The sequence below is a fragment of the Leuresthes tenuis genome, unplaced genomic scaffold (assembly GCF_036924035.1).
Source record: "Leuresthes tenuis unplaced genomic scaffold, fLeuTen1.0.hap1 SCAF_1, whole genome shotgun sequence".
Lineage (NCBI taxonomy): Eukaryota > Metazoa > Chordata > Actinopteri > Atheriniformes > Atherinopsidae > Leuresthes > Leuresthes tenuis.
Window position 1 is genome coordinate 4,111,895 of NW_027325355.1, and position 14,082 is coordinate 4,125,976.

General features: G+C 43.4%; 9 non-coding genes and 9 pseudogenes across 9 annotated transcripts; 17 read left to right on the plus strand and 1 right to left on the minus strand.

Moving 5' to 3' along the window:
- Window positions 1-6,567: 6,567 nt before the first annotated feature.
- LOC140299539 (5S ribosomal RNA) lies at window positions 6,568-6,686 on the minus strand (annotated as a pseudogene).
- Window positions 6,687-7,290: 604 nt separating this feature from the next.
- LOC140314229 (5S ribosomal RNA) lies at window positions 7,291-7,409 on the plus strand (annotated as a pseudogene).
- A 269-nt stretch (window positions 7,410-7,678) lies between these two features.
- On the plus strand, window positions 7,679-7,797 carry LOC140269042 (5S ribosomal RNA; annotated as a pseudogene).
- A 269-nt stretch (window positions 7,798-8,066) lies between these two features.
- On the plus strand, window positions 8,067-8,185 carry LOC140298220 (5S ribosomal RNA). The gene has a single exon (XR_011913887.1). It is a non-coding gene; the product is annotated as a 5S ribosomal RNA (ribosomal RNA).
- Window positions 8,186-8,454: 269 nt separating this feature from the next.
- Window positions 8,455-8,573, plus strand: LOC140298784 (5S ribosomal RNA). The gene has a single exon (XR_011914393.1). It is a non-coding gene; the product is annotated as a 5S ribosomal RNA (ribosomal RNA).
- A 269-nt stretch (window positions 8,574-8,842) lies between these two features.
- On the plus strand, window positions 8,843-8,961 carry LOC140299895 (5S ribosomal RNA; annotated as a pseudogene).
- A 269-nt stretch (window positions 8,962-9,230) lies between these two features.
- Window positions 9,231-9,349, plus strand: LOC140293241 (5S ribosomal RNA). Its single transcript, XR_011912653.1, has one exon. It is a non-coding gene; the product is annotated as a 5S ribosomal RNA (ribosomal RNA).
- A 269-nt stretch (window positions 9,350-9,618) lies between these two features.
- Window positions 9,619-9,737, plus strand: LOC140297735 (5S ribosomal RNA). Its single transcript, XR_011913445.1, has one exon. It is a non-coding gene; the product is annotated as a 5S ribosomal RNA (ribosomal RNA).
- Window positions 9,738-10,006: 269 nt separating this feature from the next.
- On the plus strand, window positions 10,007-10,125 carry LOC140270436 (5S ribosomal RNA; annotated as a pseudogene).
- A 561-nt stretch (window positions 10,126-10,686) lies between these two features.
- Window positions 10,687-10,805, plus strand: LOC140298104 (5S ribosomal RNA). Its single transcript, XR_011913781.1, has one exon. It is a non-coding gene; the product is annotated as a 5S ribosomal RNA (ribosomal RNA).
- A 269-nt stretch (window positions 10,806-11,074) lies between these two features.
- Window positions 11,075-11,193, plus strand: LOC140282546 (5S ribosomal RNA; annotated as a pseudogene).
- Window positions 11,194-11,462: 269 nt separating this feature from the next.
- On the plus strand, window positions 11,463-11,581 carry LOC140269274 (5S ribosomal RNA; annotated as a pseudogene).
- A 269-nt stretch (window positions 11,582-11,850) lies between these two features.
- Window positions 11,851-11,969, plus strand: LOC140288908 (5S ribosomal RNA). The gene has a single exon (XR_011912204.1). It is a non-coding gene; the product is annotated as a 5S ribosomal RNA (ribosomal RNA).
- Window positions 11,970-12,238: 269 nt separating this feature from the next.
- On the plus strand, window positions 12,239-12,357 carry LOC140297978 (5S ribosomal RNA). Its single transcript, XR_011913666.1, has one exon. It is a non-coding gene; the product is annotated as a 5S ribosomal RNA (ribosomal RNA).
- A 269-nt stretch (window positions 12,358-12,626) lies between these two features.
- On the plus strand, window positions 12,627-12,745 carry LOC140292494 (5S ribosomal RNA). Its single transcript, XR_011912553.1, has one exon. It is a non-coding gene; the product is annotated as a 5S ribosomal RNA (ribosomal RNA).
- A 269-nt stretch (window positions 12,746-13,014) lies between these two features.
- On the plus strand, window positions 13,015-13,133 carry LOC140299897 (5S ribosomal RNA; annotated as a pseudogene).
- Window positions 13,134-13,402: 269 nt separating this feature from the next.
- On the plus strand, window positions 13,403-13,521 carry LOC140300773 (5S ribosomal RNA; annotated as a pseudogene).
- Window positions 13,522-13,790: 269 nt separating this feature from the next.
- Window positions 13,791-13,909, plus strand: LOC140297736 (5S ribosomal RNA). The gene has a single exon (XR_011913446.1). It is a non-coding gene; the product is annotated as a 5S ribosomal RNA (ribosomal RNA).
- The last annotated feature ends 173 nt before the right edge of the window (window positions 13,910-14,082 follow it).

A 14,082-nucleotide genomic window follows, 5' to 3' on the forward strand; every position in this document is an offset into this window, starting at 1 on the left:
ATTTAATCTTCCGTCCTCTCGGCACTTTATCCAAGTTGTATTTCAACTTCCTTGTAACGTAGCCATTTTGCCAATGGAAGTTCTGCCTGTAATAGCGTCGCTGTTCATACCAGCATTGTGTGGCGACGGTGGGGATGTTAGTGATATGACAGAATCAGAAGACAAATAGTAACTGATTTTTTTGTTTATTTGCCTTATAAACTCTGCCGATTCCTCGGGGAAAGCCTTAAAATTTGAACTATCTTTTTTTGCATTTTTGTCCGTCAGTGCAATAGTAATTAATCGGCTATCTGTGGCGTTTTCTCCACTCTGGTAACGGAGCCTGGTTATGTGTTTGAGCAGAGCTGACAGATGTGTCCAGATGTATTAACCCTTGTTTTCTGGTCATATTTTTGTTACTCAAGCAATGTTTGTTGGTCTGGTGGACCCGCTGCATTTTTGGGGTTTTTAATTCAACACAATCAAACAATTTTATGTTAAAATACTCTACAGATGTTTACTTCATCCCAATTTCAAGCAATATAAACAAGGTTTTTTGGTATAACTATCATGTATTATTCATTTACAACTTTTTTACAACTTTGAACATTTACAAAACATAAGTAAGATCTCAATCTCAGCTTGGCTGCTGACCACTTGGTCCTGGGGCCTGCTGCTGTCTAGCTGTGGTTCATTCTCATTTAGGAGATAGCTGATGATTAATGTCATCCTCTTCTAAAAGTCACTGTCAGACTCTGAATTTGATCTTCATATTCTGAAACCTCCTCCCCCACATTGTCATCAAATGTGTCTGTCTTGACCAAAATCAATTTCAAGGCCTTGTGTGCGATGAATCTTTTGGTTGTTGCGGAGAATCGGTTGTATTAGTAGTTATCACTGGGAAAGCTATATTTATTGCCCCCCCCCCAAAAAAAGAGGAATATGATAACAGGTGCAAGTGCGTGAATGTCGGTTTGACACACGCACACGTGTATAATTACAACAAACAGTTTGAAAGTAGTGTTTGTTTTACAGATCACCAAGAAGCTGGCTGGCGCTATTGGGGACAGTGCTGCATGGATGACAAACATCGGCAACGAGCTTGGCCAGGTTCTGAACTCTGTTCTGACGACGGGTGAAGGTGCAGGGTTGGAAGAGTTGTGCCATGGCATCGTCACTCGATACAAGAATGCGGGCCAAGCTGAACCTGAGGTCATCTATGTTGACCGGGACTGCTGCAGCCAGTCAGGTGGGTGAAAATGATAAAATTCTTTATCAAATATACATTTGAAAAACTGTGTGCCACACACACACACACTGTTACCACTCCACTTGTGGGAGGAGGGGTACTGGCAATTGGGCAGCGGCTGACTTTGTTTTTCACAGGTGTGTCTTCAGTGGTCAAACTCTTCCACCCATGGAGGTCTGCAGTGCGCTTGGACAGCTTCCATTTCATGCGACGTTTTAACTGCGGCGTTAAGTTTACGTTAAGTGTCTGTCTGTCTGTCTGTCTGTCTGTTCGCAGATGATTGCTCGTCTGTTACTGTGTGATTATTGTTACAATGTTAATAAAGTTTGATCATTTTACTTGAACCAAGAACAGCCTTCACATTTTTATTTAATTTCCATTTGCAAAACAGGACGACAATGAGTGTGAGTGACATCCATTTAATGCAATTGTCAAAAGTGAAGCCAGAATTACTTGGAGAATTATTTTACATTTATTAATAAAACCCAACACTCTTTGTCTCAACCAAAGATTTTTTAAAAATACTTTCTTTGCTCAATTTGGAATTTGTTTCATTCACTTGTGTTGCACAAATAGTGATACAGATAGATAGCTTGTGTTAGCCCGATTTTTTCATTGGAAGCCCAAGAACAAGCTGGAGAAATCGTTTATTAAAAAAGTATTTATCAGTGGTCACATAGTAAAGTATATTGCAGCGCTGGACTCGGAGTGCCAGAGCTCCCGCAGGAAATCCGTCAGGCCGAGCCCCGATATCCGGAAACATGTCATATTTATATTCAGCTTTATCTCACAGAAGTTGTTTTCACACTTGTCAGAGTATAATTGGCCAGTTTTTAGTGGCATGATCAGGCCAGTTGCTGTCCTTGTTGTGTTCTTTGGATGTGAGAAACAATGTGTGTGTATGTGTGAGTGCTGTTTTAGGCGTGGATCTAATGTACCAGACCTATCTGCCCTAATAGAGATGTTTTGTCTGACCCAGTTGTTTATGTCATTCTAAAGTCTTGGACCCTTTTAAGGTCATCGATTGTGCAGTATGAGCAGAGTGGAAAAGTACCAGCTAGGAACATTTAGGAAAATACAGAATATGAATTTATAATGTCTAAGATCAAAGCCAATTATAACACTAGTCTCTCAAATAATTGAGTGTACCAAAAAAAGAGGGGAAAAATGATGGGAGACTTATTTACATTTACAGTTATACACATTTTGTGTGCTGCCCCATACAGTAGGCTTTAGTAACGTCCAAAGCACTGTGGTATGTTGGGGTGTTGCCACAATACAGGTTCGAATCCCACAAGAAACATGAAAATTAAACGGATGATAAACCTTGCAATAAGTGCAGAGGTGTGTGTAAACAATGTTGAGAAGATAAGAGAATAGAGAAAAGTGGATATAGTGTACGTTTTCCTCCTTTTTTTCTCCTTTTCTTTTTCTCTCTTTCCCCCCCTCCTTCCTCTTTTTTTCCTTTTCCCCCCTTTCGGGCAGTCCCTTTTGCCCCATTTTTGGTGTAAAGGTCAGCACTCTGGACTTTGAATCCAGTGATCCAAGTTCAAATCTCGGTGGAACCTTCAGGTGTGCTGTCATGTTTATGTTCTGGAAAGAAGATTAGTGGATGAGTTTAGTCAGTTATCCAGTCACACCAGAGTGTGTGATTGACCAATTCCAAAGAGAGGGCTTAAATTGGTTAATGTTGAAAAAGTGAAACATTCAGCTGAGAGGGTCTGTGCTATTTGCCTTCTCACCTCTGTGTGTCACTAATTGAATCTATTTGGTTTCTTCTTCCATATTAATTTGCAATGCATATATTTTTCCATGCTCTCCATTTGGAATTTGGACACAGAAGCCAAAGGAGAAGGAAACAGGAAAAACAATCCCATGGTAACAATCAGCGACAAGGAGAACTACTCAAAAGCCTGCATAATTAACCCGGTGCCCACCCATGGGCCAACCAATCATCCAATCAAGGAGCAGCAATTTCTGCCTGCCGGGATCTGAGCGCCAACTCCATGCGGTGCGCACAAGTTGGTACTGATTTAGGAAAAAGAGGATTGTACAATTTTACTCCTTGGTATGGATACTCTTTCAAAAAAGTCCAAAAAATAAAATATGTGGTTGACAAAACTGTGTGACTCAGTCCTTCAACACAAAAGGCAGGCAAAGGAAAATCAGCTGTCCTCTCTATCTAATCATGGGAGGATGGCCTGACTACGATCAGGGACCTGAGCAGCAAAGAATAGATAGACATGATAAATAGTTATATATATGTACACACTAGTCTCCAATACTACTATGATAAAAAGAGATCCAATGTACAAGTCCAAGTTGTACAGGAATGTGTTGTAGAAATTTGTTCTATATTTTTGTTGTAAATCCACAACAGGTTTCATCATCTGCTAATCCTGGAGGAGACACTAGTTGTAAAGGAATTTATCAATACATAAAGATGCTTATATTAAAAGACTGAAACATCCTTGAACAGCAGATCACTGTAAAGACATACATATAATATTGTGATTATGTCAGTGGGTCAACAATTTTGTAAAGGCAACTTTATATTTCTTTTAAAATCTTGTAAAAATATAACAATGTAAACATAAAAACATCAACCTCAAAACAAGACATAGCATGTTACCTGGATGGAAAACCATGCGTCTCTACAGCCTGTTGTTATTTGCAGCTTGTCGGTACATGTTTTTTGTGAGCATTTGGAAAACATAAACCCCACAGAAACACATTAAACATTAACTACAATAATATAAGAATAATAAATGAATGAACTATTGTTCCATGTGTGATGTTAGACTTAAAGCTATACTTACCTTTCTGGCATGTAGCACAGCACTTAGTAAAAATTTAAACATGAACAACTCCCCCTCCCTCCAAAGTCTCCCCCTCTTCCCCCTGCCTGACCTGTGACGCTCCCCTCCTCCCTGACGTGTGAGGTGAGAAAGTGATGGTGTGTTCCATCTCCCCCGGATGTCGGAGCGGAGAATGTTGTCAAGTTATCAGCGGTCCAGTTACCACGTCCATCAAGGCTATTCTTGTGCTTGCCGTGTCCGAATATAAACAACTTGTGATCTACGAGGCTAATGTTAGCACGGCCTGCGTTGTAGTTCGCATGTAGTTTCAACACCTGGTGGCTTGCTTTTACATTTTAGTGCGCCATAAATTTAAGATGACAAAAGAAAAGTGTAGAATTGCCTGAAAGAAAAGTATAGCTTTAACAAAATTAAGTTGAATATTATATCCCACACTATAATCTCCATGGGGACACTGACCTTTCTTAAAGAAACATCTATTCCAAACATTACCACACCATATCTGTGAAATAAAAATGTATCAATTGTTTAATGCAGCTACATCGTGGTCCATTACACCAGATTCCAGAAATCTGCAGAATGTATGCCATAGACCATTTTTTAAATCAATATATAAATATATAATGTCCATGTGATGTCCTTTGCTGTCAGCTTACCTGATCAACTTGTGGTTGGTATCTATATGTACGAGTGACAGAGGAGCTGCGACATTGTAGGTCCTTCTCACAACACATCCGAGGCTTGTCATTCTCTGTAGTATTCCTAGACTATCAACCCGGTGCATCGAATCCCACACTCTGTCCACTGAACTCTGTGGCCTAAAGCCCTAAGACGACCTTTTACCATTCTGTGACCTGTAGGAAAAGAAGTGAAAACCACTTTTATTTAAGATATATTGATTGATAATCATGTGAACAAACAATTTAGGCATTTCACTTTTTCTCAGGTATACATGCTATGATGACCGTTGTTATGATAATGTCCAGGACTCTCCACTAAGGCACAGACTAGAAAATTGAAAAAATAATATTGATAGCCTTTAGGCTATAAAAATAGCAGTCATTAAAGTAGCCGGCCCTCAGCTAGACTTAGTTGTGGAGGCTATATGGCCGGCAGCCGGTGCCTGTGGAAAGCCCTGTCATTTCAAATGTTACTTTTATGGCACAAATCTTTTTATAATGCTATGGACAAGTGCATGATATAATGCAAAGAACTTTCTGTAAAAAGCACCAACCCAAATTCTGGGAGTCTTGCTTGATGGCAGAGACCAAGCTGTCAAGTTCATCATCTGTCATTTTACTGTAGCCTTCCCTTTTTGAGAGGCCCCACTGTCGCATTCTGCGTTTCAGTGTTCTCACTGATACACCAGCAGTGTGGAAATACAGGGGGCAGAGAGGTCAATTTCAATCAAATGCTGGACGTGGTCTTTGGAAAAAAACATATGCCGGCTTGTTCACAGATACGAGACTTGTGTTCTTTTCACTGATTTTTACTGTGGTCTTCATCGTCGGCTTTCACCACAAGTACACCGTAGAACTGATAAAACACAAATGATGTACAAATATTACATTACACATGCCTCAACTAAAAGAAAATATATTATTTACAAACATAAACTTATATACCACTTCGGCCTGCAAGTGGACAAACCGGTAAACTTAAAACCGCATATGGTCTTCGTTGATTGCTTTCTTAATTGGATCCATATCAATGATACCAGTTTACCGGACCGCTTTTTAAAACCGGAAGTGACATCACGGTCACCTTAAACTAAACTTATCAAGTTTTAACTTTTAACTTTTACCTAACACCAAATGTTATTAACTATATCATTTAAACATTGCTAAACAATAAATATAAACATCAAAACACTTAAAACAAACGTGTTATACGGACTTCCTCTATGGCCATAAAATCATAGCTGCATCTAGTGGCGAAACATAAATATAACTGCCGTTAAATTGCCTATTTGACAGTTTAAAGTGGCTGCACGTGCACTTTTTCTATCTGGCCTCAGTACATTTCTGAAATGTATTCATTTGTGTTTGGAAAACATTGGAAACTTTATTTCTGAGCCCACATCAGTGGGTTCTGGTTGTTAACACATAGATGAGGAGACAGTTCAGTGTGTGAGGATAAAAGAAGAGGAGAACCTGGGACATCTGAGCAGATCTGGGATCAGCACCTTGGATATCAGCAGGGATTCTTAGGAAGGAAGGAAATGGGATGAATCTGCAGACTGCAGGAAGATCTGTTAACAGTCTGCAGACTAACGTGAGACAATAATATTTGTGTGTGTTTGGTATCCAGAAGAATTCAGACAGATGAAGTCACTGTGAGCTGAGCAGTGCTGGAAGATGATATGACAGAGTGACCTAAATGAGGTTTATGTGTGCGCTCATTTCCAGTCTTTGACAAAGATTGAAAAGTGAATTTATTTGACTGATTCCTTCCCAATGTGATGTATGTCAAGAAGCTGTCTGTGTTGAGTGAGCAGCAGCGCCTCCTGCAGGTGTAGAAAACTTACAGTACCTCTTATTCCCAGGCGGTCTCCCATGCAAATACTAACCAGGCCCAACCTTGCTTAGCTTCCGAGATCGGACGAGATCGGGCGTGTTCAGGGTGGTATGGCCGTAAGCGAGATAATCAGTCACAAATCAGCTTTTTATAGATGCTGAAATAACATCTATTACTGTGTTCTGACTTCTAAAATATAATGTAACTGTTTAAAAATGAGCAATTTGTGAAGATTTCATCTAACTAAGCAGCCTCGGTCTCTCTGTGTGACGCTGAACACAAAACTACACACAGGGAACAGAAGAGGTCGACAGACACAAAGTTATCTGAGAGTCTCACTTTCAGCTGCAGAGAACCAACACAAGAGAAGAACATGTGCAGGATCAACATCAGCCTCTCAAGCCAATTATGTGAAAAACTAGAAGAAACATATGGTTCCAGCAGCTATATAATATATATTTGTCACGGTGACTTTTGCTTACAGACAAACCACCCTGAACACGTCCGATCTTGGACACATGAAGAAGTTGGTCATCTTCAGCTGCTGCTGCTTTGTTGGCAGACATGAAGTGATCTGAGAGTCTCAGTTTCAGCTGCAGAGAATAATTACTTCAGGGAAGAAGATGTGCCCACTACAAGTCAGCCTTTCTCGGCAATTATCTGGTTACATAGAGGAACTGTATGATTCCAGTACCTATATAATGCACATTTGTCACAGACATTGTTGCTTACGGCCACACCACCCTGGAAATACCCGACCTCGTCTGATCTCGGAAGCCAAGCAGGATTGCGCCTCGTTAGTACTTGGATGGGAGACCGCTTGGGAATACCAGGTGCTGTAAGCTTTTTCTCTTCCTTCTACCCCCTGCATGTCTTTTGTTGCAACGTCTGATCACCCTGTGACACATGAGGAAATTGGTCATCTTCAGCTGCTGCTGCTTTGTTGGCAGACACGAAGTGATCTGAGAGTCTCAGTTTCAACTACAGATAATAATCACGACAGGGAAGAAGATGTGCCCAATACAAGTTAGCCTTTCTCGGCAATGATCTGGTTACATAGAGGAACTGTATGATTCCAGTACCTATATAATGCACATTTGTCACAGACATTGTTGCTTACGGCCACACCACCCTGAACATCCCTGACCTCGTCTGATCTAGGAATCCAAGCAGGGTTGGACCTGGTTAGTACTTGGATGGGAGACCGCTTGGGAAAACCAGGTGCTGTAAGCTTTTTCTCTTCTCTCTACCACCTGCATGTCTTTTGTTGCAACGTCTGATCACCCTGTGACACATGAGGAAGTTGGTCATCTTCAGCTGCTGCTGCTTTGTTGGCAGAGACGAAGTGATCTGAGAGTCTCAGTTTCAACTACAGATAATAATCACATCAGGGATGAAGATGTGCCCACTACAATTTAGCCTGTCTCTGCAATTATCTGGTTACAGCGAGGAACTGTATGATTCCAGTACCTATATAATGCACATTGGTGACAGCCACTGTTGCTTACGGCCACACCAACCTGAATATGCCCGACCTCGTCTGATCTTGGAAGCCAAGCAGGTTTGGGCCTGGTTAGTACTTGGATGGGAGACCGCTTGGGAATACCAGGTGCAGTAAGCTTTTTCTCTTCTCTCTACCACCTGCATGTCTTTTGTTGCAACGTCTGATCACCCTGTGACACATGAGGAAGTTGGTCATCTTCAGCTGCTGCTGCTTTGTTGGCAGACACGAAGTGATCTGAGAGTCTCAGTTTCAACTACAGATAATAATCACATCAGGGATGAAGATGTGCCCACTACATATCAGCCTTTCTCGGCAATTATCTGGTTACATCGAGGAACTGTATGATTCCAGTACCTATATAATGCACATTGGTGACAGCCACTGTTGCTTACGGCCACACCACCCTGAAAATACCCGACCTCGTCTGATCTCGGAAGCCAAGCAGGGTTGGGCCTGGTTAGTACTTGGATGGGAGACTGCTTGGGAATACCAGGTGCTGTAAGCTTTTTCTCTTCTCACTACCACCTGCATGTCTTTTGTTGCAACGTCTGATCACCCTGTGACACATGAGTAAGTTGGTCATCTTCAGCTGCTGCTGCTATGTTGGCAGACACGAAGTGATCTGAGAGTCTCAGTTTCCGCTGGAGAGAATAATCACGACAGGGAAGAAGATGTGCCCAATACGCATCAGCCTTTCTCGGCAATTATGTGGTTACATAGAGGAACTGTATGATTCCAGTACCTATATAATGCACATTTGTGACAGACATTGTTGCTTACGGCCACACCACCCTGAACATGCCCGACCTCGTCTGATCTCGGAATCCAAGCAGCGTTGGGCCTGGTTAGTACTTGGATGGGAGACTGCTTGGGAATACCAGGTGCTGTAAGCTGTTTATCTTCTCTCGACCACCTGCATGTCTTTTGTTGCAACGTCTGATCACCCTGTGACTCATGAGGAAGTTGGTCATCTTCAGCTGCTGCTGCTTTGTTGGCAGACACGAAGTGATCTGAGAGTCTCAGTTTCAACTACAGATAATAATCACATCAGGGATATAGATGTGCCCACTACAATTTAGCCTTTCTCGGCAATTATCTGGTTACATAGAGGAACTGTATGATTCCAGTACCTATATAATGCACATTTGTCAAAGACATTGTTGCTTACAGCCACACCACCCTGAATATGCCCGACCTCGTCTGATCTCGGAAGCCAAGCAGGGTTGGGCCTGGTTAGTACTTGGATGGGAGACCGCTTGGGGATACCAGGTGCTGTAAGCTTTTTCTCTTCTCTCTGCCACCTGCATGTCTTTTGTTGCAACGTCTGATCACCCTGTGACACATAAGGAAGTTGGTCATCTTCAGCTGCTGCTGCTTTGTTGGCAGACACGAAGTGATCTGAGAGTCTCAGTTTCAACTGCAGGTAATAATCACATCAGGGATGAAGATGTGCCCACTACATATCAGCCTTTCTCGGCAATTATCTGGTTACATAGAGTAACCGTATGATTCCAGTACCTATATAATGCACATTGTTCAGAGATATTGTTGCTTACGGCCACACCACCCTGAACATGCCCGACCTTGTCTGATCTCGGAAGCCAAGCAGGGTTGGGCTTGGTTAGTACTTGGATGGGAGACCGCTTGGGAATACCAGGTGCTGTAAGCTTTTTCTCTTCTCTCTACCACCTGCATGTCTTTTGTTGCAACGTCTGATCACCCTGTGACACATGAGGAAGTTGGTCATCTTCAGCTGGTGCTGCTTTGTTGGCAGACACGAAGTGATCTGAGAGTCTCAGTTTCAACTGCAGGTAATAATCAAATCAGGGATGAAGATGTGCCCACTACAATTTAGCCTTTCTCGGCAATTATCTGGTTACATCGAGGAACTGTATGATTCCAGTACCTATATAATGCACATTTGTCAAAGACATTGTCGCTTACTGCCACACCACCCTGAATATCCCCGACATCGTCTGATCTCGGAAGCCAAGCAGGTTTGGGCCTGGTTAGTACTTGGATGGGAGACCGCTTGGGAATACCAGGTGCTGTAAGCTTTTTCTCTTCTCTCTACCACCTGCATGTCTTTTGTTGCAACGTCTGATCACCCTGTGACACATGAGGACGTTGGTCATCTTCAGCTGGTGCTGCTTTGTTGGCAGACACGAAGTGATCTGAGAGTCTCAGTTTCAACTGCAGGTAATAATCACTTCAGGGATGAAGATGTGCCCACTACATATCAGCCTTTCTCGGCATTTATCTGGTTACATAGAGGAACTGTATGATTCCAATACCTATATAATGCACATTTGTCAGATACATTGTTGCTTACGGCCACACCACCCTGAAAATACCCGACCTCGTCTGATCTCGGAAGCCAAGCAGGGTTGGGCCTGGTTAGTACTTGGATGGGAGTAAGTTGGTCATCTTCAGCTGCTGCTGCTATGTTGGCAGACACGAAGTGATCTGAGAGTCTCAGTTTCCGCTGGAGAGAATAATCACGACAGGGAAGAAGATGTGCCCAATACGCATCAGCCTTTCTCGGCAATTATGTGGTTACATAGAGGAACTGTATGATTCCAGTACCTATATAATGCACATTTGTGACAGACATTGTTGCTTACGGCCACACCACCCTGAACATGCCCGACCTCGTCTGATCTCGGAATCCAAGCAGCGTTGGGCCTGGTTAGTACTTGGATGGGAGACCGCTTGGGAATACCAGGTGCTGTAAGCTTTTTCTCTTCTCTCTACCACCTGCATGTCTTTTGTTGCAACGTCTGATCACCCTGTGACACACGAGGAAGTTGGTCATCTTCAGCTGCTGCTGCTTTGTTGGCAGACACGAAGTGATCTGAGAGTCTCAGTTTCAACTGCAGGTAATAATCACGACAGGGAAGAAGATGTGCCCAATATGCATCAGCCTTTCTCGGCAATTATCTGGTTACATAGAGGAACTGTATGATTCCAGTACCTATATAATGCACATTTGTCACAGACATTATTGCTTACGGCCACACCACCCTGAGTATGCCCGACCTCGTCTGATCTCGGAAGCCAAGCAGCGTTGGGCCTGATTAGTACTTGGATGGGAGAACGCTTGGGAATACCAGGTGCTGTACGCTTTTTCTCTTCTCACTACCCCCTGCATGTTTTTTGTTGCAACGTCTGATCACCCTGTGACACATGAGTAAGTTGGTCATCTTCAGCTGCTGCTGCTATGTTGGCAGACACGAAGTGATCTGAGAGTCTCAGTTTCCGCTGGAGAGAATAATCACGACAGGGAAGAAGATGTGCCCAATACGCATCAACCTTTCTCGGCAATTTTCTGGTTACATAGAGGAACTGTATGATTCCAGTACCTATATAATGCACATTTGTGACAGACATTGTTGCTTACGGCCACACCAACCTGAATATGCCCGACCTCGTCTGATCTTGGAAGCCAAGCAGCGTTGGGCCTGGTTAGTACTTGGATGGGAGACCGCTTGGGAATACCAGGTGCTGTTAGCTTTTTCTCTTCTCTCTACCACCTGCATGTCTTTTGTTGCAACGTCTGATCACCCTGTGACACATGAGGAAGTTGGTCATCTTCAGCTGCTGCTGCTTTGTTGGCAGACACGAAGTGATCAGAGAGTCTCAGTTTCAACTGCAGGTAATAATCACGACAGGGATGAAGATGTGTCTACTACATATCAGCCTTTCTCGGCAATTATCTGGTTACAAAGAGTAACCGTATGATTCGAGTACCTATATAATGCACATATGTGACAGCCATTGTTGCTTACGGCCACACAACCCTGAATATACCCGACCTCGTCTGATCTCGGAAGCCAAGCAGGGTTGGGCCTGGTTAGTACTTGGATGGGAGACCGCTTGGGAATACCAGGTGCTGTAAGCTTTTTCTCTTCTCTCTACCACCTGCATGTCTTTTGTTGCAACGTCTGATCACCCTGTGACACATGAGGAAGTTGGTCATCTTCAGCTGTTGCTGCTTTGTTGGCAGACACGAAGTGATCTGAGAGTCTCAGTTTCAACTGCAGGTAATAATCACATCAGGGATGAAGATGTGCCCACTACATATCAGCCTTTCTCGGCAATTATCTGGTTACAAAGAGTAACCGTATGATTCCAGTACCTATATAATGCACATTGGTGACAGCCACTGTTGCTTACGGCCACACCAACCTGAATATGCCCGACCTCGTCTGATCTTGGAAGCCAAGCAGGTTTGGGCCTGGTTAGTACTTGGATGGGAGACCGCTTGGGAATACCAGGTGCAGTAAGCCTTTTCTCTTCTCTCTACCACCTGCATGTCTTTTGTTGCAACGTCTGATCACCCTGTGACACATGAGGAAGTTGGTCATCTTCAGCTGCTGCTGCTTGGTTGGCAGACACGAAGTGATCTGAGAGTCTCAGTTTCAACTACAGATAATAATCACATCAGGGATGAAGATGTGCCCACTACATATCAGCCTTTCTCGGCAATTATCTGGTTACATCGAGGAACTGTATGATTCCAGTACCTATATAATGCACATTTGTCAAATACATCGTTGCTTACGGACACACCACCCTGAAAATACCCGACCTCGTCTGATCTCGGAAGCCAAGCAGGGTTGGGCCTGGTTAGTACTTGGATGGGAGACTGCTTGGGAATACCAGGTGCTGTAAGCTTTTTCTCTTCTCACTACCACCTGCATGTCTTTTGTTGCAACGTCTGATCACCCTGTGACACATGAGTAAGTTGGTCATCTTCAGCTGCTGCTGCTATGTTGGCAGACACGAAGTGATCTGAGAGTCTCAGTTTCCGCTGGAGAGAATAATCACGACAGGGAAGAAGATGTGCCCAATACGCATCAGCCTTTCTCGGCAATTATGTGGTTACATAGAGGAACTGTATGATTCCAGTACCTATATAATGCACATTTGTGACAGACATTGTTGCTTACGGCCACACCACCCTGAACATGCCCGACCTCGTCTGATCTCGGAATCCAAGCAGCGTTGGGCCTGGTTAGTACTTGGATGGGAGACTGCTTGGGAATACCAGGTGCTGTAAGCTGTTTATCTTCTCTCGACCACCTGCATGTCTTTTGTTGCAACGTCTGATCACCCTGTGACTCATGAGGAAGTTGGTCATCTTCAGCTGCTGCTGCTTTGTTGGCAGACACGAAGTGATCTGAGAGTCTCAGTTTCAACTACAGATAATAATCACATCAGGGATATAGATGTGCCCACTACAATTTAGCCTTTCTCGGCAATTATCTGGTTACATAGAGGAACTGTATGATTCCAGTACCTATATAATGCACATTTGTCAAAGACATTGTTGCTTACAGCCACACCACCCTGAATATGCCCGACCTCGTCTGATCTTGGAAGCCAAGCAGGGTTGGGCCTGGTTAGTACTTGGATGGGAGACCGCTTGGGGATACTAGGTGCTGTAAGCTTTTTCTCTTCTCTCTGCCACCTGCATGTCTTTTGTTGCAACGTCTGATCACCCTGTGACACATAAGGAAGTTGGTCATCTTCAGCTGCTGCTGCTTTGTTGGCAGACACGAAGTGATCTGAGAGTCTCAGTTTCAACTGCAGGTAATAATCACATCAGGGATGAAGATGTGCCCACTACATATCAGCCTTTCTCGGCAATTATCTGGTTACATAGAGTAACCGTATGATTCCAGTACCTATATAATGCACATTGTTCAGAGATATTGTTGCTTACGGCCACACCACCCTGAACATGCCCGACCTTGTCTGATCTCGGAAGCCAAGCAGGGTTGGGCTTGGTTAGTACTTGGATGGGAGACCGCTTGGGAATACCAGGTGCTGTAAGCTTTTTCTCTTCTCTCTAGCACCTGCATGTCTTTTGTTGCAACGTCTGATCACCCTGTGACACATGAGGAAGTTGGTCATCTTCAGCTGCTGCTGCTTTGTTGGCAGACACGAAGTGATCTGAGAGTCTCAGTTTCAACTGCAGGTAATAATCAAATCAGGGATGAAGATGTGCC